Source organism: Scyliorhinus torazame, chromosome 12 (genome assembly GCF_047496885.1).
Source record: "Scyliorhinus torazame isolate Kashiwa2021f chromosome 12, sScyTor2.1, whole genome shotgun sequence".
Lineage (NCBI taxonomy): Eukaryota > Metazoa > Chordata > Chondrichthyes > Carcharhiniformes > Scyliorhinidae > Scyliorhinus > Scyliorhinus torazame.
This window is the reverse complement of record NC_092718.1, coordinates 37352142-37368917: the sequence shown is the minus strand read 5'-3', so window position 1 is coordinate 37368917 and position 16776 is coordinate 37352142. Positions and strand designations below refer to the sequence as shown.

General features: G+C 48.5%; 1 long non-coding RNA gene across 1 annotated transcript in view; it reads left to right on the top strand.

Moving 5' to 3' along the window:
* LOC140387159 (uncharacterized) overlaps positions 1-15096 on the top strand; it is a 29899-nt gene extending 14803 nt beyond the window's left edge. The window contains exon 3 of the long non-coding RNA XR_011933744.1: positions 14999-15096. This is a non-coding gene — a long non-coding RNA (uncharacterized lncRNA). The remainder of the gene's footprint in view (positions 1-14998) is intronic.
* The last annotated feature ends 1680 nt before the right edge of the window (positions 15097-16776 follow it).

The window sequence follows — 16776 nt, the reverse complement described above, 5'->3', positions numbered from 1 at the left end:
TCAACCGGGCGAAGAGGGCACTGTACATTTAGCAAGGTGCGGTGCGGCATTGTATATCCAGCGAAGCTGAGGGTGACTTATAAGCTCAGGGACTTTTATTTTGGAACGGCGGAAGCAGCGGAGGAGTTTGCGAAAGCAGAAGGACTGTGGCAGAACTGACAAATTGAGGAATGGCCATGTGCCGATGTAACCTCATGACTGTATTTTCTTCTTTTTTGTATCACTGCGCGTGGGTGTAGAGATTAAAGGAGCCAAGGTCGTATATATTTGGACAGGGGAAGGGACGGGACTTTCACTCGAAATGAGAGTTCTTTGGGGTGTAGGTGGATATGCGGGGTTTGTGTGCTAAAAGGGGATCTTTGGGCTTTCCTGGGGCCGGGCAAGTGGGAAAGGGACCCGGGCGGGTGCCTCCACGCTGGCCGGTGTGTGCCGGCCAGTGAACGGGAGTGAGGTGGGGGGAGGGGCTGCGGCCATCGGAGCCTGGCAGAACAGGGTCCGAGTGGTCTAGCCGGGGTGGAAAGTTGGGGGGGAAGGAACCGAGGGTAGGGGGAGGAGTTTTACAAGAGGCAGTGGACGGGAGGAGCTGGAGACCTGGGGTGGGGGGATGGGGGGATGGGAGCTGTGTAAGATTAAGGGTGACTACGGGTAATCCATGATTTCTTTTTGTCATTTGTTTATGTAAACATGCGGGTTGAGGTTTGGGGGTTGGTGGGTAGATGGGATCGTTGTGTGTTACTATGGGGACTGACTTACCTTGCTGATTATTGTTTATTGTTGATGGATGTAAATGTGGGAGAAAATGTGAAAATGGAGGAGAATAAAAAATTATTTTTTAAAAAAGCATTGCTGAGGACCCGGGTTCGAATCCCGGCCCTGGGTCACTGTCTGTGTGGTGTTTGCACATTCTCCCCGTGTCTGCGTGCGTTTCACCCCACAACCCCAAGATGTGCAGGGTAGGTGGATTGGCCATGCTAAATTCCCGCTTAATTGGAAAAAATAATTGGGTACTCTAAATTTATAAAAAGAAACAACTGTGAAAAACAGATAGCATTAGAGTAAGAAAAGTAAGGTTGTACGTGGAATCAGAGTATGAGGGAATGCACAAGGTCTAAATTAGGCTTATTGTGCCTGTATGTGAAGGCATGGAGTGTGATAAATAAGGTTTGTGAACTGCAGGTGCAGCTAGTCAGGTGGAAATATCATACCATGATGATAATAGAGACCAGGCTTAAAAAAGGACAGGACTGGTACTAAATATTCCTGGATATTAATAATCTTTATTAGTGTCACAAGTAGGCTTACATTAATACTGCAATGAAGTTACTGTGAAAATCCCCTAGTCGCCACATTCCGGCACCTGCTCGGGTGCACTGAGGGAGAATTCAAAATGTCCAATTCTCCTAACAGCATGTCTTTCGGGACTTGTGGGAGGAAACCCACGGGAAGATCGTGCAGACAGTGACCCAAGCCGGGAATTGAACCTGGGTCCCTGGCGCTGTGAAGCAACAGTGCTAATCACTGTGCTACTGTGCCGCCCCGATGCAAGGTGGTCAGAAATGTTAGGGGAAAGGAGATGAGGTGGAAATATTTACTGAGGAGAATATTACAGTGTTGGTGAGTAAAGGTGTCCGAGAGCAGTTAAGGACAGAATCTATTTTGTTAGAGCTAAGAAACAATGCATGTATCATTACTTAACTTGCTTTATTTTACAGGCTACCAAATAACTAAGATATTTAGGAACACATTTGCAACGAAATGACACCACTTCTCGGCCTTTTGGCTAAGATGAGCGTGAGGTCAGGCATAATGCCTGGGATCTGGGGCGGGATTCTCCATAATCGGCACGATGTCCGCCGACCAGCGCCAAAAATGGTGCGAATCAGTCCGGCATCGCACCGCCCCAAAGTTGCGGAATTCTCCACATCTTGAGGGGCCGAGCCCTTACCTTGAGGGGCTAGGCCCGCGCCGGACTGATTTCCGCCCAGCCGGCTGGCGGGAAAGGCCTTTGGTGCCCTGCCAGCCGGCACGGAAATGACTTTGCCGGGCGGCGCATGCACGGGAGCGTCAGCGGCCACTCACGGCATCCCCGCGCATGCGCAGTGGAGGGGGTCTCTTCCGCCTCCGCTATAGTGGAGACCATAGCGAAGGCGGAAGGAAAAGAGTGCCCCCACGCCACAGGCCCGCCCCCGCCGCCGTGTCCCGCCGTCCCAAAGGCGGTTCAATCCACGCCGGCTGGCGTGGGTTGACAGCGGCGGGACTTCGGCCCATTGCGAACCGGAGAATCGCCGGGGGATTCCTGCCGACCGGCGCAGTGCGATTCCCGCCCCCGCCGAATATCCGGTGGCGGAGAATTCGCGACATGGCGGGGGCGGGATTCACGCCGGCCCCCGGCGATTCTCCGACCTGGTGGGGAGTCGGAGAATCGCGCCCCTGGTATCTCTCTCTTGTGGGGACCATGAATTAGATTCAATTTGAATTGGTTTTTGGAGCAGACAAGGAGCTGGATTAGGGGTTTGACCCTGTCCAGTCTGAGCTTTGGCTTTGTAACTCTGATAAATGAACTGAAAAAAAGAAATGACAAATACGTGCAAAAATGATATAGTTAAAATGGGAGACTTAAATTATCCTAAAGTTTAGAAAAGGACAAGGAGAAATCCAGAGTAGGATTGGGGGAGGGCCAATCTCAGTGGGGTGAGAATGGATCTCTCCCGGGTAAATTAGAATCAAAGAAGGGAGAGGAGTGGGCCTGGGTAAGGTGCTCCTTCGGAGGGTCGATGCAAACTTGATGTGCCGAACGGCTGCACTGTCGGGATTCTGCCTTTATTGGCAGCCAAAACTGAAATGGAGTAGTCTTTAAAGAGGGGATAGTTTGAATATAGTCAAGGTGCATTCCCAAGAGGGGAGAAGGTGGAGGATGGGTCTGCTGCTCTAACACAGTTGCCGTCCCCCCTCTCCCCACTGCATTTTCTTTTTCTTTATTTTATCAGAGTTACAAAGCCAGAGCTCAGTGTGTGGACAGGGGAATACCCCTAATCCAGCTCGTTGCTTGCTCCAAAAACTAATTCAAATTGAATCCAATTTATGGTCCCCACAATAAAGACATACCAGATCCAGGCAATACACCTGACCTGCATTTTCAATGATGGAGCCTTTAGTTATCTTGTTCCAATTAAGTCTCTCCAATTTTTAAAGGACCAGTGCTACTTTCTCAAGTTCACCTTCAAATACTGCTTTGAGTTCCATTTCATCTTAGGGCCATGGAACATGTAAAAACTTAAGAAGATATAATTGCAAGTTAATGATTGTAAGGATTTCTGGAAAACTGCTGTAAGCAAATATCATATTTCCAGAAATTGGCTGCACGCAATTCTCTGGTGGCGAATTCTGTCCTCCTGCCGCTTAGCAATGGGATTTCCAATTGAAACCACCCCACACCGCCACAAAATCCTCTGGCAGAGGAATAGTGAACCCTGACAACCAGAGAATTTTGGCTAGTATGTTTATTTTTTATTCTTCCTGCCAAAATGGACAATTCCACGTTTTCCAATAGCTGTGAGTAGCTATTCCAGAGTCGGAGGCCTCGAGATAATTTCTTGTTATTTGCCGTATTAACTGGTGTCAGGTGGAACGGCAGTCAGGGTGCTACATCTTAGTCAAAATCAACAATGGTTAGCAATGCTGATCGCTATGGATGTCAGGCAAGGACACAATCAAATTTGTCTGTGATGTCTCCCTTGTCCTTACTCAAATGGCTTGCCATCTCTCAACATGTGAAGTCACATATGAAAAATATCCACTTGGGTAAAAATATCTGATGCCTGTAAAGCTGTACTTCAGAAAAGAAAGGGACAAAAGAGAACTTTGGCATAAAAGTGTATGTTTCCCTTTAACATTATTAGTCCTGCTTGCATAGAATCAAAGCTAAAATACAATGGGCATTTTTGTCCTAACTCTTCAGATTGAACCATAACAGAGCCTGTGCTAATGTTTTATTCTCGTGGACACAACAAGCCTTGTTGCAAATGAGGGTGCACACCCAATTATTCACAATAGAAACACACACATGATTGTTCATAATAGATGCACTTCAAAAATAGCTTCAGTGTTTTTCTGCATACCCACAGGGGAATATCCAACTGTAAATATCTTTCTGAGTAGCGTTCCCAATCTCCTTTTAATCTTTACTAACATAAAAACCTGAAAAGAAACAATGTACTTTTGTCGTGCAAATGTTATAAAACTCCAAAATGTTAACTTTATCCCTTTATTTTCCAGCTGCAGTTGATGAGCTGTACAATTACTTTACTTGTTGTTATTTCAGATTTCCAACATTTGTGACCATTGTCCTTTTATCTTTGCTATTTGATTTATGATTTACAGCCTCTCTCTTCCAGGACTAATATGCCTGAAGATGTTTATTTCTCTTTTGTGGTCATTTTTCCTGTTGATTGTCTCATTCACTAGTTTTGTTTGTCACAATGTATTTGCTAACACGTGCTGCCTGCCATATTTCTTTCTGGCTCCAGCTTTGACCCAGTGTCCTTGGGTTCTCCGCAACTGAAAATTCACCCTGCATTCTTTGTGTCTCTTCACAATTAGTTTGAGTTGTTTGCTAATGGTGAGACTCTACCAGAAACTAATATTTGCACTGTTTCCAAAGCACTTTATGGAATACTGTGGGCACTATTTACCCGCCCCCACGCCGGGTGGGAGAGTCGCCGGAGCGCCGCGCGAAACACGCCACAACACCCCGACCCCCGCACACGATTCTCCCACCCCCCGGAAACCAGCGTCGCACGATTCGCACCCGGCCGCTCGGAGAACCGGCGAGCGGCGATTCTCCTGCCCGAATGGGCCGAGCGGCCGCTACGACACAACAGGTTCCCGCTGGCGCCGTCCACCCCTGGTCGCTGCCGGCGGGAACTCTGCGGGAACGCTGGGGGGGGCGGCCTGTTGTGGGGGGGGGAGGGGGGGCTCCTTCACCGGGGTGGCCTCCGATGGGGTCTGGCCCACGATCGGGGGGCAGACCTCTCCTCCCCCGGGCCTGCCTCCTTCCGCGCACGGCCCAAGAACACCAGCTCCATGTTGGTGAGGGGCCGGCGTGCGTAAGACGTTCCCCGTGCATGCGCAGGATAGTGCGGCCCAACTGCGCATGCGCAGGATTGGGCTGCCCCAACTGCGCATGCACGGGTGGGCGCCGCATAAGGACGCTGGAGCGATGTGAACGCTCCATTCCAGCGCCATGCTGGCCCCCTGTGGCATCCAGAATAGGTCGTGTCCGGGCCCTGTTTGCACCATCGTGAAACGCGACGGTGTTCACGACGGCGCGAACACTTGGCCTCAATATCGGAGAATCGCCCCCAGAGTTACTCCAGTAGCACATTATACTTCATATAGAAAAAATGTAAATTTGAAAGATGTGTCATGGGATGCAGTATCTGTCAATTCAAATGGGTATTGATCATACCCAGTTGATAGACCTGAGACATCCAGCACCTCTCACCAATTAAAGCAAATTCCTCTGCTTGCATGTTTTATTTCAAATTCTTTCTGCAGTAACATCACTTGGATCTGTTTTCTAGCTGGTAATTCCTTTCCCCCAGCTTGTAGTTCCCCTTTTCACCATCCTTCATTTTGGCCAGCAGCAAATTCTTGTCTTTAATTTAGACAAAGAACACGGGTAACTCAAGGATGCAAGTCCACCTTTTTATTCTCCAGATGTCTTCCCCCCTTTGAAACCTCTGGGGCGCGATTCTCCGCTCCTGCGTCGGTTTGGAGAGTCGCCTGCGCTCCATTTTTCCCCGCAACGCCGGTCCGTCGCCCCAAACGGCGGGAACGGCCCTGTCGAGTTCTGAGCGGCGCAGGCCGGAGAATCGCCCGGGACACCCAAAATGCCGATTCTCCGCTGCACCCGCTATTCTCCGGCCCGGATGGACCGAGCGGACTGCCCAAAACGACGGCTTCCCGCGGGCGCCATCCACACCTGGTCGCTGCCGGCGGGAACAGCACGGGAACACTGTGGGGGGCGGCATGTGGGGGGGCGAGGGGGGTTCTTTCACCGGGGTCGCAATCAAAAGGGGTCTGGCTCGCGATCGGTGCCCAACGATCGGCGGGCCGGCCTCCCTGAAGGAGGACCTCCTTTCCTCCGCCGCCCCGCAAGATCCATCTGACATCTTCTTGCGGGGCAGCCTCAGGGAGGACGGCAACCACGCATGCGCGGGTGATGCCAGTTATGCGGCGGATGACGCAGCGCCGCTTTTACGCGACGCCAATGCCTGGCGCGCGCTGACGACGCTGCTTTAGTGACACGTACCCGAGTTTCTCGCGGCCCCGATCCTAGCCCATTTTCGGCCCTGAATCGGTCGAGATTGGGGCCGTTTTGTGCCGTAATGAACCTCGACGGCGTTCACGACTGCGTGGGCACTTAGTCGCGGGAGCGGAGAATTGTGCCCCTGGTCTTTCACCGTTTCCCCTATTCTCTCTGATTATTTCATAGAATTTACAGTGCTTTACAGTGTAGAAGGAGGCCATTTGGCCCATCGAGTCTGCACCGGCTCTTGGAAAGAACACCCTACCCAAAGTCAACACCTCCACCCTATCTCCAGAACCCAGTAACCCCAACCAACGCTAAGGGCAATTTTGGACACTAAGGGCAATTTATCATGGCCAATCCACCTAACCTGCACATCTTTGGACTGTCTGAATCACCTGTCTTCAGCAAGTGTGTTGTCTTCATTCCCCAACGCCCTTACCTCAATAATTTCCAGGCTCAACATCACATTGAGTTCTTCCGCGGCCTTCTCTGTCAGGCTTTGTTTCAGAAAATCTCTCTTTGTGATTCTGAGCACTTTATGCTCTAGCCTGTGGCCACTTATCTTTTCATAAAATTGAGAAGCACTGCAGCTGAATTTATGCACTGTAGTGCGACTCCTCATAATTTGGCAACTATGGCATTGTCACGAAACCTACAATAGCCGTACTGTTAAGTGTTTCAAAAAACTTAGGGTGGCACGGTGATGCAATAGTTAGCACTGCTACCTACAGCGCCGAGGACCTAGGTTCGATCCCGGCCCTGAGTCGCTGTCTGTGGAGTTTGCACATTCTCCCTGTGTCTGCGTAGGTCTGACCCCCACAACCCAAAGATGTGCAGGTTAGGTGGATTGGGCACACTAAATTGCCCCTTAATTGGAAAAAAAAAATTAGATACTCTAAATTTATTTTTTTTAAACGTGAACTATGGACAATTCAAAATTGCTTTGTGAGGTTGACGACGCCTCAGACCACAAGTGATCCACGCCATCGGGAAGTCGGCCCAAGGGAGGCAGAGCATCGGGGGAGGGCCTTCAGGTGACGTCCTGAGGCCGTCCCAACGGTGCACGGCGTACTCACCGATGACGCCATTTTGGAGGGGGCGGAGCATCCGAAAAACAGTGCCGCCTGCGATTTCGGCGTCAAAAGGGATTCTCCGGTCAATCGCCAAATGCGATTTTGGTGTCAGCAGTCGGAGAATCCAGGTGTTTTTAAAAAAAACAATTTTTTATTCTCCTTTTTCACATTTTCTCCCACATTTACACCCATCAACAATAAACAATGATCAACAAGATATGTCAATCCCCATAATAACAACGATCCCATCCGCCCACCAACCCCTAAACCTCAACCCGCATGTTTACATAAACACATGACAAAAAGGAATCAGGGATTACCCGTAGTCACCCTTAATCTACACGGCTCTCCACCCCCCCCCCCCCCACCCACCCCCCAACCAACGCCATCCAGCCTCTAAGAGAGTACAGTACATGATACCCCAAAGTTGTACCCCCCCCCCAAGTCTCCAGCTCCTCCCGTCCACTGCCTCTTGTAAAACACCTCCCCCCAACCTCGGTTCACTCCCCCAACCTCGGTTCCCTCCCCCCCAACTTTCCACCCCGGCTAGACCACTCGGACCCTGTTCTGTCAGGCTCCGATGGCCGCAGCCCCTCCCCCCACCTCACTCCCGTTCACTGGCTGGCTTAAACCGGCCAGCGTGGAGGCCCTCGACCGGGTCCCTTTCCCCCTTTCCCGGCCCTAGGAAAGCCCAAAGGTCCCCTTTTAGCACACAAACCCCGCATACCCACCTACACCCCAAAGAGCCCTCCTTTCGAGTGAAAGTCCCGTCCCTTCCCTTGTCCAAATATATGCAACGTTGGCTCCTTTAGCCTCTACACCCGCGCGCAGTGATACAAAAAAAGAAGAAAATACAGTCATGAGGTTACATCGGCACATGACCATTCCTCAATTTGTCAGTTCTGCCACAGTCCTTCTGCTTTCGCAAACTCCTCCGCTGATTCCGCCGTTCCAAAATAAAAGTCCCTGTGCTTGTAAGTCACCCTCAGCTTTGCTGGATATACAATGCCACACTGCACCTTGCCAATGTACAGTGCCCTCTTCACCCGGTTGAAGGCAGCCCGCCTCCTCGCCAGCTCCACTGTAAAGTCCTGGTATACACGTATACCAGCTCCAGCCCACTGCACCACCCGCTTCTGCTTGGCCCAGCTCAGGACCTTCTCCTTCACACTGTATCTCCGGAAGCACAGAGTCACTGCCCTTGGCGGTTCACTCGCCTTTGGTACAGGCTTCCACGACCGATGAGCCCGATCCAGTTCATATCGGGAGGGGTCCTCCCCTTCCCCCAATAGTTATGCCAGCATCGCGGCAAAATACTCAGTCGGCTTCGGTCCTTCAACTCCTTCGGGCAGCCCCACGACCCTCAAATTCTGTCGCCTGGATCTGTTTTCCAGATCTTCCATTTTTCCTCGCAGATTCTTGTTGGTGTCCATCACCTTCCGCATCTCCTTCCCCATCGAGGCAAGTTGATCACCGTGCTGCAATACCGTCTCCTCCACTTCCTTCAGCGACTCCCCTTGCTCTCGCACCTCCGCCACTGCGCTCGCCACCGCCGTCTTCACCGGGGAATCCGCCTCCTCCACCAGCACATTCAAAACCTCCCTCATCTCCTTCCTCACCGTCTCCATACATTTCTCAATCTGCGCCAACTGCTTTTGGAATTCCGCAGCCATCACCTTAGTTAGTTCTTCAGCCGTAAGCAGTGCGGCCTTCCCTGGTGCTCCAGCCTCCATTTTCTTTGTTGACCCCGCGGTGACCTTTCCCCCCTCCAACGGACTTTCAGCCGCTTTTTTCCCGGCCGTTGTTTTGGTGTTTTTCGACATCCTTCTTCTCCTTGCGCTATCTCCCGACTTTTACTGCCGTCGCTGGCCCTAGGACCAGGCGTTACTCCGCGAAAATGCCGTTCCCGAACGGGAGCCCTCCAATGTACGGCTGCCTCCCGCCCGCCGTCACCGGAAGTCCGAATCCAGGCCTAAGTGCTCCCGTCGGAACTGAATAGCGCGTAATCCGCGTTCCCTTTGGGGGTGCTGTTTGATCCGATATTCAGGAGATGCAAATGGACCAACACTCTGCCAACGTGAATTGGAAGCAATTCCCAGCCCCCCGGCATTGGATTCACTGGGTCTGGATTTCACGGTAAAGAAGCTGACAAGCTGAAGCTGCTTATAAGCGCTCCACTCACTACAGACTCTCATTCCAGCCAAGAAGATGGCTCAGAGAAGACCTGCCTATGCCCCCATTTTGAAAGTCTGAATTGGACCGACTGCTTGGTGCCATTAAGGAGAGGAGGGATGTCCTCATTCCCAGGGTGGAGTGGAGACTGAAGCCTGAACAGTGCCTGGGAAGAGGCGGCAGAGACAGACAGTTCTGCCAGCATCACCAGGAGGACCAGCATGCAATGCCAGAAGAAGATGAATGCCCTCATTAGGTTGGGTATCCTGGTGGACCTGTTTCAGATTGAAGATGATGTATTCTGATGCCCGTCATAGCATGGATGCACCTGTGTGCAGACATTTGCGAGATTCCACACAGGACCCCGCTTGAGCCTTGGAATGAGCCAGAGGCATAAAGGTTCAGGGTGACAGTCACCTTGATGGCCATCGGGGCTAGGTGTCCTCCTCCATACCCATTGCAGTGCCAGGTGAGTCACAGGTGTGCGGTGGGGACCTTCACCGTGTGCTGCCAATCGCCTCCATGCTAAGTGGCTTGTGTACGGGCTGTTCCTACAGCGGAGGCTGAGCGAGGGAGGTCTGCATTTGCTGGGAGCTTAGCTGCAGTGTGATGTGGAGCCTGGGTGTGACAGAGAGCTGGTCAGTTTCCTGGCCAGGGGCAGGATTTATGGGAGCAGGAGCATGGTGGACAGGTAGAGCTTGGAGACATTTCGTGATCCTGAGGGATGGGTTAAATGATAGTGTCACTGGTGAGGCCTCTGCTCTGAGAGCGGCAGTGTGCCAGGAAGGGTTCCAAAGTGCCATAGTGTAGGTGCCCTTTGGTTGGGCTGAGCTTTGCTAATCCCATGTTCTCTCTGCAGTGGGGCTGCGTTACTGAGGAGTGCCAACATCTGATGGGCCAGCAGCTGAGCCTGGCCACGTCCATCCAGTTGATGATACTGCTGGAGTATGAGGTTTTCCGGGGAGGGAGGGGGCTGATTGGGCTCCCACGTGACCAGAGGCTCCCTGAGCATATACAGGATACAGAGTGCAGTCAGCAGTGTGAACAGCTTGGGGCCTGTAAGTTGCACCAAAGAGGTGCCTTTAATTATCATTTTGCAACAATGGAGTCTGAGGCAGAACACCCCGATCCCGAGGGGGACACCTCGAGTGCACGGACATGGAACCAGGTCATTCCCCGCTACTCCCTGCGATCAGGGCATGCACCCTCCAGCAAGCCCAACAAGATTAGAGAGTTTTTTTAACCTTTTCACTTCCCTTCAACAACCATGGCACCCAGGCCCCGCTTGTAAATACTTGCATCAATTCACCCCAGCGTGACTCCCACCTGAAGGGGTGGAGCATCGTGGAGGGGTGGAGCATGCAATGTCCAAACCGCTAATGACATTCTAATCCTTGCAAATTGGGCACAGGGCGGGAACCTGCCTACACCGCCAGCGGGGGACCAAAGCATCGTGTCAGAATTGGTGCCGGGTGCAACTTGCAAATTTTTGACTGCACCCGATCATGATTTCAGTTGCTGCCGTAGGGGAGTGGAGAATCCAGACCATAATTTGAGCAATTAACCTCGAAATTCACAACCACAATTTTGATGTTGTTTAGAGTCTATTTTGAGTGGCAACTTGGCACTAGTGGACATTGGTATGGCTGTACTGCATCAGGTTGCCACCTCTAGGTTTCAACCATCAGCCTCACCTCAGAACTACAACCTAAACTCTACTCCGGTCAGATTGTTTCCCACCTTGTGCAGAATGTCTGCAATCTGTGATAATGACCCCTTCCACTGTTAGCCTCTGGCTATTGTTGAGTAATGAGTCAAGAGATCTGCTCCTTTTCCCAAATACCTTTATTTTTCTTTGAACACACTCAGCACCAAACTCTATTATCACATCTCATGCCCCAAAGGCACCTGTAGTCTCTTTACATATCAGTGACAATTATTGGATCAATGAAACATCTAATTGGAATGTTTCTTAACCCATTCCTTAACAGTCTCCCCTTCCTTGGAGAAAAAAAATAATTTGGTGAAAACAAAATTTTAAGAAACTCAAAAACACACACAATATCCCCCCCCCTCTTTTTTTTATGAAAGGAAAAATAAACAAACAATCACAGAAACAGGCGCCCTTCATTAACAATATCCAAAAGTTTCTGTGAATTAGCCCCTCTTTTTGTTAAACAGTTGGACAATTGATAGCTACTGTCAACCCACTTAATTTTTGCTGTCTCCCCTCTGTCCAACATCTGCTTCAAACTTGCGATGTCTATCCTTAGCCTTTTCTCATTGATTCTTTTTGTAGAGTGCACATTTTCCCACAGGGATTTATTGCCAATGTGACACTCCAATGGGTATGTTACCCAAATCCCCTAATCCCAAAATGTCTGTCAATATCTGAGATATATAAAAGGCCATAATCACCGCCCCTACAAGGCTTAAAGTCTCAGCAGTCAAAAGTCTCAGCTTTTGTCCACTCTCCTTATTTTCTTTCTTTCCCACACAAGTGGGCAACATTTACTATTGTTCCCCAAAAGGAAAATTATAAAACCTGCGCTTGAAACCCCATCACATAAATTTGCACAGGACGCATTACTATAAACTATGAGTTTCAAGTGCCTAAGATCGCCTAGAACTGGGAACCTGAAAACACACTCCTGCATTTTTAGTTTGGCCAATGCTTTATTTGCTCTCATTATGTCTTCTACTTTAGGATCAATCATTTTTGTACTCGACTCTAAGACATCAAAACTAACGTCCGGTCTACTCTGACTATCTAACTAATTCAGTGCCCAATTAAACTTCGCAGTTGCTCTTTTTCCATTTTTGAAAACACTGCGTCTTTTTGTGAACGCGACTACGACTAATTGCTATTGGGCTGATGCTCTCCAAATAAGATAGTTGACGTAAAGTTGCCCCTAACTTTGTCCGATTCCCAGCCCAATATATTTAAATGCACCCGAAGCCTGACTTCCAACCCTGAATTCTTTCCTCAACCCAGAGATTACAGTAGCTTTGAAATCACAAGTCCCACCCCACAAAAAATCATCGATATGCATCATAACGATGCCAGAAAGATTTCCCTTATGGTGCCAGTAAAACATTGCCGGATTTGCTTTCAACTGGCAACAGCCTAACTTTAACAAAACTGACCTTACCGAAAAATACCAGATCTAGACGTCTCATTTAATCCATATACATATTGCGTTGCCGGCCTTGCTTGGCCACGTGCTGGGAATCTCACGGCAGTTCCCGCTCGCTACCACACTTGGAAATCTTTCCAGAGAATCGCGCCCACAGAAACTACCATCAGGCCCCCCATCCACACTGAGGCACAGGGTGGAGAAACTGACCTCTACCGCAACAGGACCTGCCTGCGAGCAATCAGCGAGGCAAAAGCTAAAACATCTGTCCACTCTCCCTTCTGCAGCTCCACCACCCCAAAATATGGCCCCCAGGGGGCTGGGCCCCAAGTCCAAGTGCAAGATTGCCGACAAAAAAGAACCCCCAAATTTCTCCAACTTCGGACAGGACCAGAACATATGTACATGGTTGGCTGGGTCTCTCCTGCACTGCGCACAAGTGTCCTCCATCCCCTCAGACAACTGGCTCATCCTTGACTTCGTCAATTGTGTCCTGTTCACCATCTTTAATTGTGTTAACCCCAGTCTTGCACAGGAAGTTGAGGTATTCATCCTCTGCAACATCTCACACCACAACCCCTCCTCCAGTGCCACCCCAAACTCCTCTTCCACTTGAAAACAACAAATTTTAACACAGATTTTTCATGCGCTCATTAACTTTTCTTTTGAGTAAGCTCCATGTAATTCTTTTTCACAAATTGTTTTCATCTGGAGGATGGGAAGCCCTTGCTTTTGTTCTTTGAATTGCTTGGAACCGCTGGGCATACTAGGTTTCATTGATTGTCAAAACAGAATGATATTTTATCTGGTGTGAGCTTAATTGTTTTAGTTCTGCCCTTCTCATAAAAGAGGCACTTGTCAGAGATTGTGGGTTGTTTTCTGGCAAAAGCCACTTATGGATTGAAACAAAATAACCAGCCATACAGATGAGAAGATCTTAGGTTTGACATACAGTTCTGCCGAGTTAATTCATTCAGTTAGAGGGCTCCTATTTGCTTTAATGCCGTGAGATACTGAGGGCGAATTCAGTACACATTCCCAGTCCTGATGGCCATCTAGGTTATAATAATCTTTATTGTTGTCACAAGTAGGCTTATATTAACACTGCAATGAAGTTACTGTGAAAAACTCCTAGTCGCCACACTCTGGCGCCTGTTCAGGTACACAGGGAGAATTCAGAATGTCCAACTCACCTAACAATGACGTCTCTCGGGACTTGTGGGAGGAAACTGGAACACTCGGAGGAAACCCACACAGACACGGGGAGAATGTGCAGACTGCACAGACAGTGACCCAAGCCGGGAATCGAACCTGGGACCCTGGCGCTGTGAAGCAACAGTGCCAATCACTGTGCTACCATGCGCCCATTTATCCCAGGTTACCCCAAACAAACTGCATTTGCGAATGTTGTGTGAGAACAGGATTAACCATTGTTCTAAGGGCATTAATAATTAAATAGCTTATCTATATTCATTATCTGGTCTCACAGATGATGAAAGGCTGACCATGTGGATGAGGTGAATTGTCATGGTGCAACCAGTCAGAATCAGCAGCGTTAGGAGAGGGAAATAAAACTGGGTGGCATGGTGGCACAGCGCCAGGGACCCGGGTTCAATTCCAGCCTGGAGTGACTGTCTTTGTGGAGTTTCCCCTTTCCCCCGTGGCTGGTTTAGCACAGGGCTAAAGAGCTGGCTTTTAAAGCAGACCAAGGCAGGCCAGCAGCACGGTTCAATTCCCGTACCAGCCTCCCCTAACAGGCGCCGGAATGTGGTGACTTCACTTCATTTGAAGCCTACTTGTGACAAGCGATTTTCATTTCATTTTCATTTTTCATTTCATTTCCCTGTGTCTGCCTGGGCTTCCTCCAGATGCTCCAGAGATGTACAGGTTAGGTGGATTGGCCATGATAACATTGGCCCTTAGTGTCCAAGGATGTACAGGTTAGGTGGGGTTAAGTAGATCGAGTGGGGGAGTGGGCGTGGATTGGTTGCTCTTTCAAAGGGTCAGTGCAGACTCGATGGGCTGAATGGCCTACTTCTGTAGGGATTCTATGATTCCATGATACTGTTTAGTGTGTCAGTTGCCAACGGGCCTGGAGTCTCTAGGAATTGGAGATCGACCCCCAGGATACTGTTGGAGAAAAACCATCGGGACATTAAAACATTTTTTGTTGTCATTTTCTTTAACATTTCTCTTTACCAGATATGAAAACATCGAAAATGGAAGAATAAGAAAGCTGTCTGGCTGACAGCCAAGCATAATCTAATTGGATAATGAGTCTTTTTGCATTCCAATTCGCGTAGGAAGGCCATACGTCACAAGGATCGATGTGCTGGTCGACAAATAGATGGAGCGTGGGGAGCAAATCATGTAACAAAACCTTCAGGAATACATTTAATCACAGTTGGTAAGCCTCAGTTGATAGCAAGCTTAGTTCTGAATTGTGGTCCAGGTTTACATCCTACTTCAGAGCAAAGGTCAAGACTGGCTGATGGATCTCTGTGTCTATTCGGAACCCTGAATATGCATTATCCCTTCTTAGTTCCCAAATAACAGAGATTCCAGACTGTACTTTTTGGCAAAGTTATTTGAAACTTTATTTGTCAGCTTTTAGTGTCTATTGGTAAACTCAATTTCAGTACAAAATTTTAGAAAGTTCCAACTAGCCCTGCAGCAAGCTAGTCAGATCGATTGTCTTTAGGAAATACAGTAGTTGAATTCAAAATACAATTATATTTCTTGGTAATTTCTTCAAATCAAGATGCACAGTACTAAAATGACAGAGTGATTTAAAACAAAAGAAAATGGCGATTTTGCAAAGCAAGCAGACTGGGTTTCAGAAAATAGGTTAGAGTGATTCCAGAATGAGTTTTCTCATCCCGACAACTGATCTTTTAAGGAGATTACTAACTTAAAGTTTCGCCCTCTTTACAGCTGTGATTGGCTTTACCTAACGTACAGTTCACTCAATTCGGCCGAACTGTCTGTCCGTCAATTTAAGAAATAAATGATTTGCGGTCATTTTCTATAACATTGGGGGAAACATATTTCCCACCAGGACTTATCACCATGGGCTGACTGATGGTTACCATGGAAACGGAACTGGAACCTCAGCCCAGTTCTTTAACATAAAGAGTCTTTCTGCTATTTGACCTTGCAGTCTCTAGAAGTTTGCACAACTTGCAAAATATGAACATTTAAAGTCTTATCTGATTAATTCCCAGCTAGTCAGCGTCTCTTACTCTCATGGTTAATATGATTTAGTCAATTACTCTTAATGATTTCTTATTTAAACCTTTTATCTACGTCATCTATAGCTAAATCTGATTTCTATCACTGACACTCCAGTGCTGCTGGAGGTGCTGCCTCTTGGATGAGATGCTAAACTGAGGTTCCCATTTACCTGGGTGGATATGAAAGATTTTGATGAAGAGCAGGGGTGTTATTCTTGGTGCCCTGGTCCAAACTCATCCCTCCATCAATATTGGAAAAACATGATCTGGTTGTCAGATTGCTATTTGCTATGGTAGTCCCTACATTACGATAGTCACTGTGCTGCAAAAGCACTGTGAATTGTTTTGAGTCATCAGGTGGTTGTGAAAAGTGCTATATAAATGTAAGTCTTTTATTTGTTCCTTAATAAGGGGAGGTGGTGGTATAATGGTATTGTCACTGGACTAATAATCTGGATACCCAGGGTAATGCTCTGGGGACCTGGGTTTGAATCCCACCACAGTAGATGATGAAATTTGAATTCAATAAAAATCTGTAATTAAAAACTCTAATGATGACCATGAAGCCATTGTCATAATGCCCTTTAAGGAAGGAAATCTGGTGTCCTTACCTGGTCTTAAATACTGCCAGGGATGGACAATAAATACCCGCAATGCCTTCATGAGTGAATTTTAAAAAACAAAATAATTTATCTGTTTTTTAAAATTTAGAGTAGCAATTATTATTTTTTTTCCAATTAAAGGGCAATTTAGCGTGGCCAATCCACCTAACCTGCACATCTTTGGGTTGTGGGGGTGAAACCCATGCAGACACAGGGAGAATGTGCGAACTCCACAAGGACAGTGAC